General features: G+C 41.7%; 1 protein-coding gene and 1 long non-coding RNA gene across 4 annotated transcripts in view; one reads left to right on the forward strand and one right to left on the reverse strand.

Moving 5' to 3' along the window:
* The window catches only part of LOC134358902 (catenin alpha-3-like), an 812,224-nt gene that overhangs the window by 555,265 nt on the left and 239,513 nt on the right, over positions 1–17,446 (forward strand). The gene's annotated exons all lie outside the window — the stretch shown is intronic.
* LOC134358904 (uncharacterized) lies at positions 4,326–9,563 on the reverse strand. The gene is made up of 3 exons (XR_010020975.1): positions 9,453–9,563; positions 5,035–5,189; positions 4,326–4,428 (listed from the first exon to the last, which is right to left on the reverse strand). It is a non-coding gene; the product is annotated as an uncharacterized LOC134358904 (long non-coding RNA).

The raw sequence follows: 17,446 nt of genomic DNA on the forward strand, positions 1-17,446 counted from the left end.
TTTATTTAAACAGCTCCAACATTAGTTGCCAAGGAATAAAGGATCTGGATTCTTTAAGCTTTAGGTCCTAGGGGGTTAAATGAGATAGCTTGTGAAAACTGACACAATGATCTGGATATATAGTTAACCTGCACACGTTGTTTTCCATAGTCCCAGCATGCGCACTTTGAACTGACTGCATGAAAATTGTCGAACGCATGCACACATCAGCGGGAGATACAGGAGGCCCAGGTACAATCTCTGGAAAGCCATCTCATGCGCAAAGTGGCAACTCTGGACCAAATTTGAATCACTGAGGAATGCTTGACATTCTTACAAAGAGAAACCAAGCCATGTGAATGACAACAAGGCTTCACTCCCAGATGAGCTCAATGCCTTTTATGTTCTCTTTGACTGTCAAAACATGGAGGAATCATCACAAACTCCCACAGCCCTCGATGACGCTGTGATTTCAGTCTCTGAGGCAAATGCGGGAGTACCCTTCAGGAGGGTGAACTCATGGAAAGCATCTGGCTCAGGCGGGGTACCTGGACAAGTACTAAAGGCCTGCGCAGATCAACTGGCTGGAGTGTTCACTGACATCTTTAACCTCTCACTTCAGCGGTCCGAGGTACCCATTTGTTTCAAGCAGGCTTCAATTATACCGGTGCCTAAGGAGGATGTATAACCTGCCTCAGTGACGCATCCAGTAGATCTTACCTCCACTATAATGAAGTGGCTCGAGAGGTTGGTGATGGAACCTACCAACTCCTGTCTGAAAAGTAACTTGGATCTACTCCAGTTTGTCTAACAGCATCACACACCAATTGCTGGAAGGACTCAGCAGGTCAGGCAGCATCAATAGAAGAAAGTACAGTCAATGTCTGGGGCCGAGACCCTTCAACAGTCCTGCCGAAGGGTCTCAGCCCGAAATGTGGGCTGTACTTTTTTCTATACATGCTACCTGTTCTGCTGAGTTCCTCCAGCATTTTGTGTGTGTTGCTTTGGATTTCCAGCATCTGCAGATTTTCTCTTGTTTGCAATTGGATTATCTAATGGCACAACAGGCCCGCAGCTCATGCCATTTCATTGGTTCTTCACTCATCCCTGGAACATCTGGACAGCAGAGATGCATATATAAGCGTGCTGCTTATCAACTGCGGCTCAGCATTCAATAAAATCATCCCAACAAAACTAATCAAGAAACATCAAGACCTTGACCTCAATACCTCCTTGTACAATTGCTTCCTCGATTTCCTCTCTTGCAGGCCCCAGTCAATTTGGATTGGCAACATCTCCACACACTCCATCAGCACAGCTGCGCTACAAGTCTGTGTGCTTCATGCCATGCTCTACTCACTTTACATTCATGACCGTGAGGCTAAGCACAGCTCCAATGCCATATTCAAGTTTGCTGATGACACTACTGTCATTGACCAATTCAGAAGTGGTGGCAAATCAGCACAAAGAGTGAGGTTGAAGATCTGGTTGAGTGGTGCCACAACAACAACCTCGACTCAAAGTCAGCAAGACCAAGGAGATGATTATTGACTCCAGGAGGAGGAAACCAGAGGTCCATGAGCCAGTCCTCATCTGAGGATCCAGCGTGGAGAGGGCAGGAACTTTAAATTCCTCAGTGTTATTATTTCAGAGGATCTGTCCTGGGCACAGCACCTAAGTGCAATTGTGAAGAAAGCACAGTGCAGCCTCTACTTCCTTAGAAGTTTGCAAAAATTCGGCATGACACCTAAAACTTTGACAAACTTCTATAGATGTGTCTTTTTTTTTTGCACATTAGTTGTTTGTCAGTCTATGTTTAATAATAATAATAATAATAATAAATACTTTATTGATCCCTAGTAGGAAACTCTTCCGTACAGTAGCAGCATTTTAAAAAAACACTTAGCACTGTGTAGACTTAACTACTAATAATATACACAATAATAATTTTTGTAGATTCTATTTTGTTTCTTTATTTTCCTGCAAATGCCTGCATGAAAATAAATCCCAAGGTAGTATATGGTAACATATCTATACTTTGGTTATAAATTTACTTTGACTTTGATCTCCTGCATCTGAGGCTACCTAGGAATATTGAAGAACGGCAGGACTGCACTTGATACTATTCCCACACTGCACTGGAGATCTTGAGAGAGAGAGCGATAAGGAGAAGCTGTGTGGAATGGGTGTGTAAAGATTTGCCTAACAAACCCTACAAAGACAGCAGAAACAAATGTCTGTGTCAAAAGCCAGGAATCATACCCCATGAACTTGGATGCAGGGTCACAAGAGTGACAGCTCACATATTTACTGAAATTCTTTTGATGAATCCTTCAATTCCATTTACCATAAGACCATAAGACATAGGAGCACCTAATGCACCTTTAGCTTCAAGCACAACTCAGACGTATCTCTATGCCGAAGTGTGTAGAACCCAACTCCCTGGAGATGGGTTCACATGCAAATTCTGATAGGGGAAACTACAGCAGGCATCAAACGGGCATGCTCAAGTAGGCAATTTTTTGTTATTTATTCTTTCTTTCCTTCTTATTGCACAATTAGAGCAGTGGCGATGCCAGACAGGATAGTGGAATGCTCCTTCTGGGGAAGGTGGGAAAGCAGGGAGACCTCCAGTGTCCCTGGTGAATGTGTGTTTCCTGGTTTGCAATCAACCCTGCGCAGCTCCAGGTAAACTATTGTTCAAAGCTGTATTTCAAATTCAATCTACCATCCTCACTGAAATTTGAAGACTGATTGCCTTAGAAATTAATATTTGCTATATACCCCAACAGTATGTAGACCTAGAGAGACATGTGGTGTTCACTCTGCAAGGGTGATTCTAAACATTGAATCTTGCACCCACTCCCACTCTGCCTGTTGCCAGTTGCACTGCTCCATGGAAGCCTAAGAAACACTCCAGGAACAGTGTCTCATCTTCCACCTTGGCATGTTATGACCTTTGTTTAACGCTGAATTCAATACTTTCAGGTAACTGGCCTTTTCAGTTTCTTATTTGAGCTTGCCAGTTCTGATATAAAGATGTTAAAATGTAATGTTATCTCAGTTTTTCTCTCTCCATGGATGCTGCTACAGTATATCTAATTTCTCTTTTATTTCAATTCTCCAGTAATTGCTGCATTCTGTAAACACAGGCTGATCCGCTATTCTATCTCCTCCCTTCTCCTTTATCTCCCTCTACTTACACTTTCTTCAGAAGAATCAACTGCAGTTGATGCATCTTCCCTGCCCCCCTCTCAGATGACCCCAGTACTATCTGTGTTATTCATGCTTACTATCACTGACCTCTGTTATGATATGTTACGTATGTTACGTTTTTGCTCGACACCAGCCCCCTAGGCCTGAGTCGATGTTGTAGTAGTAGTAGTCTGTTATGAAATTTTGTCTTTCGTAGCAGCAGTGTATTACGATAAGAAATATGTTTTCAAATAAATAAGTAGAGCAAATAGAGAGCAAAAATAGTAAGATAGTGTTCATGGGCTCATTGTCCGTTCAGAAATATGATGTGGGAGGGGAAGAATCTGTTTCCAAACCATTATGTGCATCTCTTCGGGATCTTGTACCTCCTCCCTGATGTAAGTAATGAAGAGAGGCAAGTCCTGGGTGGTGGGCCATTTAGGATAAAGGTAAGAATCTTCTTCACACAGTGGGCAGTGAAACTAGAATTATTTAACCCAGAAAGCTTGGAGGCTCAGACATGGTCATTTAAATAAATAGTTATCAGTAGGTTGCTGGATAGTGACAGAGTAAAGGAAAATGGAGTTGAAGTAAAAGAAAAACAGACAGTAGCCTGATAAATGGTAGGGCTCTCTTTCTCCTGATTCAAATTCTTAAGTTCTATCACAGACATTCCCTCTGTTCTCTCCATCACTCCCTTGATGAAACTAAAAGTGTGCATGTTCTAACTTTTCCTACTTCCAATGATAGACATGAAATGTTAACTGCCCCCATTTCCACAGATGCCAACTGATCTGTTTTCTGTTTTATATCTTAGAATTCAACCTGAACTATGCAGGTGTGCTCTCAGAAAACACATATTACCCAGCTGAAAGCTGGAACATTCTCCAGACCAAGAGTGAATTGAAATTTTCTGTCACTAGTGGATTGTTGATGTGTAAAGGCATTTAGTGTGATGAAGATAAGGGAATTGGATAGTTACAAATCTCCTTTGGATTTCACTAAATGGTGGTCAGAGGTAGGAGTAGTCCAGACAATTGAGAAAGTGCACATGGGTGGTCTGTTTAAAGCTTCACTGACCCAGTAATACGTGGACCCTTCAAAAGGCATCTCAAACTCGTCTTTTAAAGAAGATTAGCTTTATTTGTCATGTTTACATCAAAACATTCAGTGAAATAAGCCGTGTTCCATCAAATCAGCAAGGATTGTGCTGGGCAACTTCAAGTATCACCACACTTCCAGGGCCAACATAACCTGCACACAATGACGAGTCATTTAGGTGACCATAAAAAAAATTGAGAATTGCTTGCTGATAGTTTTGTAATCAGCAAAACTACTTTGCTTGCAGTAATCTCTAGAATCATGTATGCAATGTTATTGGCACAGAAACTCACAGCTATTATGGACGTGCAATTCTGATTGATTGCAATTTTAGGTTTCATAGAGTCACAGAAAATTACAAGACAGAAACAGATCCTTTGGCCCATCTAGTCCATACTGAACCATTTAAACTGCCTAGTCCATCAACCTACACCTGGACCATATCTCTGCCATCCGTGTCCCTATCCAAACTTCTCTTAAATATTCTGCATTTATAATCTGATCTTTTTAAATTAGGTGAAACCATATAGCTTGCTAACCATCTTACAAAAATGATCTTCAAAGTCAGAATAGAAGAAATAAATCATGACTGAAAGGAAGTGTCTGTAACTTTATCCATCAAGAACCCTCAGTTCAATTTGTCTTCAATATTTGGCATTACCACGTCCTGTTTTCAACACAACGCAAATGATTTTCTCACATCATGTAATCAAGAAATTGTTACACTTCTGAACCAAATTAACAGAAAACACTACATACCTTTTGAAAAATTTGTCTTTATCCATTATCTCACTTTCTTTCTTAATGAATGGAAAATGTATCAGCTGTTGAGTTCTCCCAATTGGCCATCCAAATATTTGTGTTTAATGGATTACTTTTTAGGAATATATTTTTCATTTTTAATGATCAGCCTCCTTCATGAATGAATAAACAATAAATTAACTGCATATTTTAGAATGACTTGTAAATCACTCTAAGCATTATGCAACAAGCAACAATTTAAATTAGAAGCTAATTAAAGGATATTAATTAAAGTTAAGCATTAATGAGTGAGCAATAATTTAAACTAAGTAAGAAAATAATGCAACGTTAAACTAAACATTACAGAACCTGGAATAAATTAAGTACAAAAGTATAACTTGTGTGTTAATTAAAGTGTAAGAGAAGAAGTTGCACATTAAAAGGATGAACAAAACGAAGACCTGTTTTTGAAGAATGAGCGGTAAATTAAACAAATCATTAAACCTTGCATAAAAAGTAAACAATTAAATTTGGATTTCTGGGACATAGAATAAATTTGATGTAGGATTTAAGAATGTGCAATACATTAAACTAAAACTTGCAGATTGACCAATAAATAATTACTGCAACACCATTTTTATTCTTAAATCAATCAAAATAATTATTATGCCAATATTTTTTAATATATAATAACATTATATTATTATAGGAAAGGTACGTCACATTTGGAGTTTATCCAGTTAGTGAACGATTTCCCTCCACGCCTCTCTGATGTAGTGGGGAACCGTGTACGAGGCAAGTTACAGCAGTGGTTTGCCATTGCCTTCTGCCGGGTGAGTTTCCAAAGAGATCACCAGCTCGTAACCCAGCACAGATGGAAAGCGTGCAGGGGAGCAGGCTGGATTCAAACTCGGGACCTTTCATCTCGAAGTCCAACACTGATGCCACTAAGCCACCAGCAGGGTCGCTATATTATTATATTTTATGAATTTTGCTGCCATTCATTAAGTAATCAAAAAAGCATACCCCCTTCCATGCAATGGCATGCTATGAATATTCATATTGAGGTGGCAAGTACTAACTGGAAGATGACAGCTGATCTTTTGCTTTAAATTGACTTTGGGGCTATGGATATTGCAATCAAAGACATTGCTTTTATCTGACTTTCCTTGAGGAAGTGGTGGTGAATTGCTTTCTTGACCTCTGCTAGGAAAAGGACATCCACAGTGCAGGTCTTCAAGGAAGCAAATCCCAATATTTAAACCCAATAAGGATGAAGATAGGGCAATGTTGGTCCAAGTTCAAATAATGTGCAACTTTACCTCCATGCCTTGCAGGCCATGGGCTAAAGAGGCACTGTCACAGTAGACTAGGCAGATTTGGCTAATATTGGCCAAATTTGGTCAGACACAGACCTCTGTCTAGAACTGCTTTACACTGACACACTTAACTGGATCAGACCTTGCCTTCTCTCTGCACTCTTGAGTTAGCTGACAGAGTCTGGACAGTGGTAAGGACTTGGCCAGATAATGCTGAGATGGCGCCTCTGGGGCATCCTCATCAAATTCTGACAAAAGGCAAGCCAGTCAAAAGCATTACTGAAGTCAATAGGAAGCATGATATCTCCATAACTTTCTTAGTTTCCTTCTCAAAAACTCATTTAGTTTTGTGAAATATTTCCTACACAATAAACCATGCTGAATCCTCCTACTCAGTCTCTACCTTTCCAAGTGAACATAAATCCTGCCCTTCAGAACCTTCTCCAGCACTGATGTTATCCTCACTGGCCTGTAGTTTCCAAGATTATCCCTAATGTCTTTTTTGAATAAAGGTACTAGCTATTCTCTAGACTTCTGGTACCTCATCACTGTCTAATGATGATGCAAAAACTCCAATCAATCCCATTGTTTCTCTTAGCATACTTGGATAGATCCTGTTAGGCCCTGATGGTTTATTACCCAGTAAAAGCTGATGAGAAATATTCCAGTGAATCTTTTTGAATGATACAGAGAGGATGTTTTCTACAGTAGGGGAGTCTCAGAATAGAAGGACCTCCCTTTAGCCAGAGCGTGGTGAATCTGTGGAATTTATTGCTACAGGTGACTGTGGAGGCCAAGTCATTGGGTATATTTAAGGCAGAGATTGATAGGTTATTGGTTAGTAAGGGCATCAAAGGTTATGAGGAGAAGTTTGCTAATGACACAACAGTGGCTGGCCTCATCAGCAACAATGTCAAGGCAGCTACAGAAAGAGGAAAACAGGACCAGAGGAGGAAGCTGTTAGAATGGTGCAAACAACAACTTGAGTCTCAACATGGGCAAAACTAAAGAGATGACTGTGGACTTTAGGAAGGTGCATGCTGACCACTGCACATTAATGGCTTCTCCATGGAGAGAGCCAACAGCACCAAGTTTCTGGGAATGCACGTAACAGAGGATATCACCTGGGACCTCAACACCACCTCTTTAGTCAAGCACATCAGCATCTCTACTTCCTGAGGAGGTTGAGGCGAGGAAGGCTCCTCTCTTCCCCCCATTCTAACCGGTATTTACAGGACCACCATTGTGAGTGCCTTGATCAGTTTAAGCACCGTCTGGTATGGGAATTGCAAGGCATCTGACAGCAAGACCCTACAAAGGATAGCGAGGAATACTGAGAGGATCATCAGAGTATCTCTTCCACCAGATATTTATCAGGAGCACTGTTCTATTTCAACCTCAACCTGATCAAGGTCCTTTTCACATGTGAATACTGAAGCAGAGTATTCATTTAGGACCTCCCCAACTTCCTTCCACCTCCAAGCAAATGTTGCCTTCTTTATCCTTTAATGGCCCCACCTTCATTCTTGTCATCCTTCTGTTCTTCACATACACATAGAACACCTTGGGGTTCTCTTTAATCCTACATGCCAAGGCCTTCTCATGCCCCTTTGAACTCCCCCAAGTCCTTTCTTAAGCTCCTTCCTGGCTACCCTATATTTCTCATGAGCCCCTCCTGCTTCCTGCTTCTTTAATCTAACATGTGCTTCCTTCTTCCGCTTGACAAGTTGCCTTATGTGTTTCGTCAGCCACGGTTCCCTTTTCCTACCAGTTTTTCCCTGTCTCAGTGGGACAAACCCATCCTGAACCCAGCATAAGTGGTCCTTAAACTTCCTCCACATTACTTCTGTACTTTCACCCTTGAACATCTGTTTCCAATTTATTCTCGCTAGTTCCTGCCTCATCCCTTCATAGTTAGCCCTTCCCCAGTTAGGCACTTTCCCATTTTGTCTGTTTTTATCCTTTTCCATAGCTATGCTGAAGCTAAGGGAGTTGTGGTCACTCTCACCAAAATGCTCCCCCACCAAGAGGTCTGCCACCTGACCAGGTTCATTACATAGAACAGATCCAGTATGGCCTCTCCTCTCATCAGCCAGTCCACATACTGTGTCAGGAATCCTTCTTGAACACACCTGACAAATTCAGCCCCATCTATCCCCCTTGCAGTCAGGAGGTGCCAGTCAATATGAGGGAAGTTGAAATCATCCATAACTACAACCCTGTATTTCCTGCACTATTCTAAAATCTGCCTGCTTATCTGCTCCTCGGTGTCCCATGGGCTATTTGGGGGCCTATAGACTACTCCCAGCACAGTGATTGATCCCTTCCCATTTCTGACTTCCACCCACACCGACTCAGTGGACACTCCCTCTGCAGCATCCTCCCTTTCTATAGCCGTGATACTATCCCTGACCTGTAATGCTACTCCCCTCCCCTTTTCTACCTCCAATCCTATTCATTTTAAGACACCTAAACCCCAGTAGCTGCATCAGCCAATCCTGCCCTTCCTCCAGCCAAGTTTCAGTAATGGCCACAATGTTGTAGTTCCACATACTGATCCATGCTCTAAGTTCATCCCCTTTATTCCTAATACTCCAAGCATTGAAATAGACACATTTCAACCCCACTAACTGGCTACATTTATGTTTTGTCCCCTGCCTGTCCTTCCTCACCAACTCAGAACACATAGCATCATGCCCTTGTCCTTCTACCCTAATCTCTGCACTCACATTCTTATTCCCACCCCCCTGCCAAACTAATTTAAACCCTCCCCAACAGCTCTAGCAAACCTTCCCACCAGGATGTTGGTCCCTTTCCAGTTCAGGTGCAGCCCATCCTTTTTGTACCGGTCAGACCTTCCCCAGAAGAGATCCCAATGATCCAGAAATCTGAACTCTTGCCCCCTGCACCAACTCTTCAGCCACACATTCATCTGCCATAACTTCCTGTTGCTACCCTCTCTGTCTCATGGCACAGGCAGCAATCCCAAGATTACCACCCTTGAGGTCCTGCTTTTCAACTTCTTTCCTAGCTCCCTATATTCCTCCCTCAGGACATCATTCCTACTCCAATCTATATCATTGGTCCCCACATGGACGACAACATCTGACTGCTCACCCTCTCTCCTGAGAATACCGAGAACTGGTCCTCAGCCTCTGCTCGCTGAAGCCTCTCAAGTCAAAGCTCCACTCCTTCACTGGCCACTCTGCTTGAGCTATCCCTCTTTTTATTTGTTTGAGCTTTTAAATTTTCAATTGCCCAATCAAACTGCTTGGTCACCTGACCTCAATTGCCCAATCAAACTGCTTGGTCACCTGACCTCAATTGCCCAATCAGCTGCTTTCTGCTGAGTCTGAGCTATTCGAATCTTGATTGCCCAGTCAACTGCTTTCTGCTGCTGCTGGCGACTGCTGAAAATCCAGCTGCTGGGCCAGAGCTACCAGTTAGCTGCTGGTTGTGGGGTGTTGTGGGGGACATTCTGTGGGAATATTGACCGACGGCCTGTATAGGTCCGGAACGATATTCGTACACGGTCCCTTGCAAACTCTGATGGGATGGCAGGGAGGGAGACTGATGGTGACAGCAATCGCACGGAGTGTGAGTGGGAAGAGGTGGGGAGAGGGACTAAGAACAGGAAGATGATGGGTCGGAAGAGAAAGAAAGGAGGTGGGTCTAGTGTAGGTGGATCGGAAAGTGAGGGAAGAGAAGTTGAGGAGAAGGGCCCGAGGGCAAAATTGCTAAATATAGTGATAAGATTTGAGGGGGAAGAGGGAGTAAAGAAAATCGATCCGCTTAAGCTAACAAAAATCATTAGAGGACAAGTAGGGGAAGTGAACCACGCGAGAATTTTAGGAGATGGAAACCTGCTGATAGGATGTAAAACTGAAGAGCAGATGGAGAAGGCAATGAAGGTGACTAATGTTGGGAAAGTCAAAGTGTCCAGGGTTGTAAGAGTTGGAGCTCAAAGGGTCAATGGTTGCAAGGGGGTGATATCCGGGGTTCCCCTCAGTGTTAATATGAAGGAGCTAGTGAAGAACTTGAGGGTGAGGAATAGTTCAGTGAAGAGTGTGAAAAGAATGACAAGGGGAGTAGAGAAAAGGGAGACTGAAACTGTTCTGGTAGAATTTGAGGATAAGGTGCCTCCAAAGGAATTATATTTTGGATTTCTAGGATACAATGTAAGAGAATATATACCAAAACCTATGAGGTGTTTCAATTGCCAGGAGTTTGGGCATGTGGCCAAAGTGTGCAAAGGAAAGAGAAGATGTGCAAGGTGTGGTGGGGAACATGAATACGGAAAATGTGGAGAGGGAGTGAGACCAAAGTGCTGTGATTGTGGAGGTAACCATAGTGTAGCGTACTGGGGATGTGAAGTGTTGAAAAAAGAGGTGGAGGTGCAGCAGATAAGGGTGAAGGAAAAAGTCTCATATGCTGAGGCAGTCAAGTTAACAGGACAGAAGAAAATGAATGAGGGAGGGTGTAGCAAAGAGCAAGCGGCAGCTAAAGAAAGGCAAGATAAGAAGAATGCATGGATAGAGAAGAAGGAATTGGTGACCTTTATAGCAGGAGTGGTAAACGCAACTTATGAGATCAAATCTAAAACTGAAAGGATTCAGATTACTGTGAAAGCTGCAGAGCACCATTTGGGTTTGATAGGATTAAAATGGGAAGAAGTAAACGATGAACTCAGGGTACAGTCAAGTCAAGAGACAGTATGTGTGGGTTGATATTACTGATAATGCTACTTCTTCAATGGAATGCGAGAAGTCTGATTGCTAATGGACAAGATTTCAAGCAGTTTATAGCGAGTAGGAGAGAAAAGCCAGATGTTGTGTGTATCCAGGTTAAAATCTAATTTAGATTTTGTTTTATATGGTTATGAGGCAGTAAGGTGAGACAGGAGAGAGCGGGGAGGAGGATGTGCACCTTATGTAAAGCAAGGTATTCCTTATAGAATACTAGGTATAAGAAGTGAACAAGAGTATGTGGTAGTAAAATTATGGGCTGAAAGGAAAGAGTTGGTGATTGTGAATTATTATAATCCATGCAAAAGACTAGAGTTAAACAAGTTTGAGGAGATAGAAGGGCAGAATAGTAGTAACGTTGTTTGGTGTGGTGATTTTAATGGACATAATATATTATGGGGAAGTGATAGAACAGACATCAATGGTTGGGTAATAGAGGAGTTGCTAGATGAGAAGTATTTAGTGTGCCGAAATGATGGCAGTAGTACTAGAATTGATGTTAATACAGGTAAAGAATCTGTGCTTGATCTTACATTAGTATCAAACACCATTGCATCAGTGTGTGATTGGTTAGTGTACCAAGAAAGAACTGTAGAGAGTGATCATTACCCAATCTGGTGCAAGATAAATATTTCTGCTTCATTGGTCACAGAGAATACAGGTGGGATGGATCCTTGAGAAAGCCAATTGGGAGAAATTTCTGGAAAAAAGTGATAGATATCTAAGTCAGGTCAGTGATGGAACGGACGTAGAAACACTTGACAGCATATTAAAACAAGGTATAATATCAGCTGCATTAGAATCCATTCCTAAAAGTAAAGGAAGAATAAAGAAGTGAATAATGCCATGGTGGGATGATAATTGTAAGGAAGCAATGAGAAATAGAAATAAGGCATTTAAGCTGGTTAAAAGAACTCATAACTTCCAACATATGATTCAGTACAAACAAGCTCAGGCAGTAGTAAGGAGGACAATAAGACATGTTAAAAGAACGCACTGGAGAAAGAATTGTGATTCAATCAGAAACACAACTCAAGTAGGAGAGGTGTGGGGAATGATAAAAAGGATGGGAGGGGACAGGAGAGAGTGGAGGTATCCAGTTCTGGTTGATGGAAGTGTGACTGCAGTAACAAATAAGGAAAAGGCAGAGTTGTTGGCAAACACTTTTGTTATGGTAGATAGTTCTGATAATTTGTCTGAGAAGTGAAGAAGAGGTAGAGAGAGAACAAAAACTGAAAATATGGAGGCTTTATATAGGAAAACTAACCTTGACGGTGTGCAAGATGTCCCTTTCAGCATGGGAGAATTAAGAAAGGCACTAGATAAAACAGGAAAGACTGCGCCAGGTAAAGATGAAATATATTATAGTATGATAAAACACTTGAGTGAAGGAAGTCTGGAGAAACTACTGCTTCTGTGTAACGAAGTCTGGGATGAAGGGAGAATACCAGGGAGCTGGAAAGAGGCAATAATTATTCCAATAAGGAAACCTAGGAAAGATGCCAGCAGGCCAGAAAACTACAGGCCAATTGCCTTGACGTCACATGTATGTAAACTTATGGAACATATGATAAATGAGAGGTTAGTGTACTTCTTGGAAAGTAGAGGTATGGTGGCTATGTATCAAAGCGGGTTCAGGAAAGGAAGGAATAATATGGATCCAGTGTTGTGTCCAGAGGACAAAATAAGAAAATCTCAAGTAAATAAAGAGACAGTGGTTGCAGTTTTTTTTGATGTTGAGAAAGCTTATGATATGTTATGGAAAGAGGGGCTCCTAATCAAGCAACATTTAATGGGAATTGGGGGGGCAATGTTCAATTGGGTTAAGGACTTATTAAATGGGAGAACTATTCAGGTGACGATAGGATCAGAGCTATCAAGCCAGTATGTTGTAGAAAACGGGACGCCTCAGGGGAGTGTAGTGAGTCCAACTTTATTCTCCATTTTGATAAATGATATATTCGTAAATATTCCAACGAACGTGGGGAGGTCATTGTTTGCAGATGACAGGGCTTTGTGGAAAAGAGGGAGAAATATTGAACATGTAGTTACGAAAATGCAAGATGGAATTAATCAAGTTGAAGCATGGGGGACAAAGTGGGGTGTCAGTGGGGAATTTTCAGTGGTGAAGACAAAAGCCATGTTCTTTACAAGGAAAAAGTTCAAGGGACTTAATTTGAATCTGTATGGACGTAACCTGGAGAGAGTTAGATATGTAGTTAGTAAATGTAAAAATGTGATAAATGTCATGAGGTGTCTTGCTGGATTGGAATGGGGTGCTGATTTTGCATCACTGAAGTATATTTATGTAGCATTAATGAGATCAAGATTAGGCTATGGAAGTATTGTATATGGGTCAGCAGCAACAAAGGGCTTTAAAGTGAATGGACAATGAAGGACAATAAATCCTGAAGATGGCAGTAATGCAACAATGTGGATGCCAACTGCCGTAAAAACTCCAAGAAAAAGAAGAAGAACTGCTTTCTGCTGTGTGCTGGACAATATGGAGATAAAGGAAGAAGTGTTGGATCTTCTTAAAGGCATCAAGATTGGTAAGTCCCCAGGGCCGGATGTGATATACCCCAGGTTGCTGTGGGAAGTGAGACAAAAGATCGCTGGAGCAGCAGCTATGATCTTTGAATCCTCTTTGGCTGCAAGAGAGGTGCTGGAGGGTTGGAGAATGGCAAATGTAGTTCCCTTGTTTTAAAAAGGTAATAGGGAGAATCCTGGGAACTATAGACCGGTGAGTCTTACATCATAGTCTTGCAAGCTATTGGAAAGGATTCTTAAGGATAGGATCGACGAGCATTTGGAGAAGAATAGTCTACTCGAGGATAGTCAGCATGGCTTTGTAAAGGGAAGGTCGTGCCTCGTGAGCCTAATTGAGTTTTTTGAAGAGGTAACAAAATAAATTGATGAGGGTAGGGCGGTAGATGTGGTCTACACAGATTTTAGCAAGGCATTTGACAAGGTCCCCCACGACAGACCCATCCAGAAAGTCATGAGGCATGGGATCAGTGGAACCTTGGCTGTTTGGATAAAAAATTGGCTTACAGGTAGAAAGCAGAGGGTAGCAGTGGAAGGAAAGTATTTTGCGAAGAGGTCGGTGACTAGTGGAGTGCCGCAAGGATCCGTCCTGGGACCCCTGCTCTTTGTGATTTTTATAAATGACCTGGATGAAGAGGCAGAAGGATAGGTGAGTAAGTTTGCAGATGACATGAAGATTGGAGGAGTTGTGGATGGAGCTGGAGCTGTAGGTTGTTGAAGGTTACAAGAGGATATAGACAGGATGCAGAGATGGGCAGAGAAGTGGCAGATGGAGTTCAATCCAGATAAGTGTGAAGTGATGCATTTTGGAAGGATAAACCAGAAGGCTGAGTACAGGGTTAATGGTCGGTTACTTAAGAGTGTGGATGAACAGAGGGACCTTGGGGTTCAAATCCATACATCCCTCAAGGTTGCTGCACAGATTGATAGGATAGTTAAGAAGCCCTATGGGATGCTAGGCTTCATTAATAGGGGGATTGAGTTCAAGAGTAGAGAGGTCATGTTGCAACTCTACAAATCTCTGGTAAGACCACACTTAGAGCATTGTGTTCATTTCTGGTCACCTCATTATAGGAAGGATGTGGAAGCTATGGAGAGGGTGCAGAGGAGACTTACCAGGATGTTGCCTGGATTGGAAAACAAGTCTTATGAGGCAAGGTTAGCAGAGCTGGGACTTTTCTCTTTGGAGCGTAGAAGGATGAGAGGGGACTTGATAGAGGTCTACAAGATTATGAGAGGCATAGATAGGGTGGATAGCCAGTACCTGTTTCCCAGGGCACGAATAGCAGACGCCAGAGGGCATATGTACAAAGTTAAGGGAGGGAAGTTTAGGGGAGACATCAGGGATAAGTTTTTTACACAGAGGGTTGTGGGTGCCTGTAATGACTTGCCAGGGATGGTGGTGGAGGCTAAAACATTAGGGGTATTTAAGAGTCTCTTGGACAGGCACATGGATGAAAGAAAAATAGAGGGTTATGGGGTAGTGTGCGTTTAGTACTTTTTTTAAAGGAATATATGGGTCGGCACAACATTGAAGGCCGAAGGGCCTGTACTGTGCTGTAGTATTCTAGTGTCTAGTGAGCGCTATGTACACAGAGCCCTTAGCATTGTCAAGGATCCCTGCTATTCATCCCATGAATTCTTTGAGCCCCTACCATCAAGCAGGAAGTACCATAGGCATTAGGACAAGCAATGTTAGAATGGGAAACATTTTCTTCCCTCAGGGTGTGAGATTACTGAACTCCCTGCCACCACCCATGTCTCATCACATATGAAGCTTTGGTAGCATTATACTGATTACTTTTAAACTTGTGTCATAAATACACCTTATGCGAAATGTCTATCTTTTGGAATATATTTTATTATTTGTTAACAAATTTGCGGTAATGTGTTGTGTGTGAGTTACTGTTGAAGTCAGAAGTTTACATACACTTTAGCCAAATACATTTAAACTCAGCTTTTCACAATTCCTGACATTTAATCCTAAAAAACATTCCCTGTCTTAGGTCAGTTGGGATCACTACTTTATTTTAAGAATGTGAAATGTCAGAATAATAGTTGAGAGAATGATTTATTTCAGCTTTTATTTTTTTCATCACTTTCCCAGAGGGTTTACATACACTTCGTTAGTATTTGGTAGCATTGCCTTTAATTTGTTTAACTTGGGTCAAACGTTTTGGGTAGGCTTCCACAAGCTTCTCACAGTAAGTTGCTGGAATTTTGTTCCATTCCTCCAGACAGAACTGGTGTAACTGAGTCAGGTTTGTAGGCCTCCTTGCTCGCACACGCTTTTTCAGTTCTGCCCACAAGTTTTCTATTGGATTGAGGTCAGGTGATGGCCACTCCAATACCTTGACTTTGTTGTCCTTAAGCAATTTTGCCACAACTTTGGAGGAATGCTTGGGGTCATTGTCCATTTGGAAGACCCATTTGCGACCGAGCTTTAACTTCCTGGCTGATGTCTTGAGATGTTGTTTCAATATATCCACATAATTTTCCTTCCTCATGATGCCATCTATTTTTTGAAGTGAACCAGTCCCTCCTGCAGCAAAGCAGCCCCACAACATGATGCTGCCACCCCCGTGCTTCACGGTTGGGATGGTGTTCTTCAGCTTGCAAGCCTCATCCTTTTTCCTCCAAATAACGATGGTCATTATGGCCAAACAGTTCAATTCTTGTTTCATCAGAACAGAGGACATTTCTCCAAAAAGTAACATCTTTGTTCCCATGTGCATTTGCAAACTGTAGTCTGGCTTTTTTATGGCGGTTTTGGAGCAGTGGCTTCTTCCTTGCTGAGCAGCCTTTCAGATTATGTTGATATAGGACTCGTTTTACTGTGGATATAGATACTTGTCTACCTGTTTCCTCCAGCATCTTGCTGTTGTTCTGGGATTGATTTGCACTTTTCGCGCCAAAGTACGTTCATCTCTAGGAGACACCTACAAACCTGACTCAGTTACACCAGTTCTGCCTGGAGGAATGGAACAAAATTCCAGCAACTTATTGTAAGAAGCTTGTGGAAGGCTATCCAAAACGTTTGACCCAAGTTAAACAATTTAAAGGCAATGTTATCAAATACTAACAAAGTGTATGTAAACTTATGACCCACTGGGAAAGTGATGAAAGAAATAAAAGCTGAAATAAATTATTCTTTCTACTATTATTCTGACATTTCACGTTCTTAAAACAAAGTAGTGATCCTAACTGGCCTAAGACAGGGAATGTTTTCTAGGATTAAGTATCAGGAATCGTGGAAAGACTGAGTTTAAATGTATTTGGCTAAGCTGTATGTAAACTTCTGACTTTAACTGTATATGTATTGTATAGTGCACCTTGGTCCAGAGAAATGTTGGATCATTAGGCAGTATACAGTTAAATAGAAATAAACTTGAAGGCAGGTTGAGAGGGATGATAAATTGGACATGATTGAATGGTACAGAAGACTTGATGGGCCAAATGGTCTGTCTCTGCTTCTATATCTTACGGTCTTATGAAATCCAAATTTTAGAATGAGACCAAAATTAATAGATGTTTTTCTTTCTGAAGCATTCTGCGTTACAGTCAATGCACACATTATATTGTGATTACCAAAGATTTACTTTCAAACTTTCCTTGTGTAACTTGCATTAACAAGTTTACTCCCGCTGAGTTACAAATGCTTTGACAACTCCTACCATAATAGTGTTTATTTGTGGAGTGGAGATAGCTGAGGCAGAAATGAAATTGTGACTGAAGTCATGCAGAGAAACAAGTCAACTATTGAGTTTGTGTTAACACCACCTAGCATATTTGACATCTGGAAATGAAATACTGGAGCAG

This window comes from Mobula hypostoma, chromosome 19 (assembly GCF_963921235.1).
Source record: "Mobula hypostoma chromosome 19, sMobHyp1.1, whole genome shotgun sequence".
Taxonomy (NCBI): domain Eukaryota; kingdom Metazoa; phylum Chordata; class Chondrichthyes; order Myliobatiformes; family Myliobatidae; genus Mobula; species Mobula hypostoma.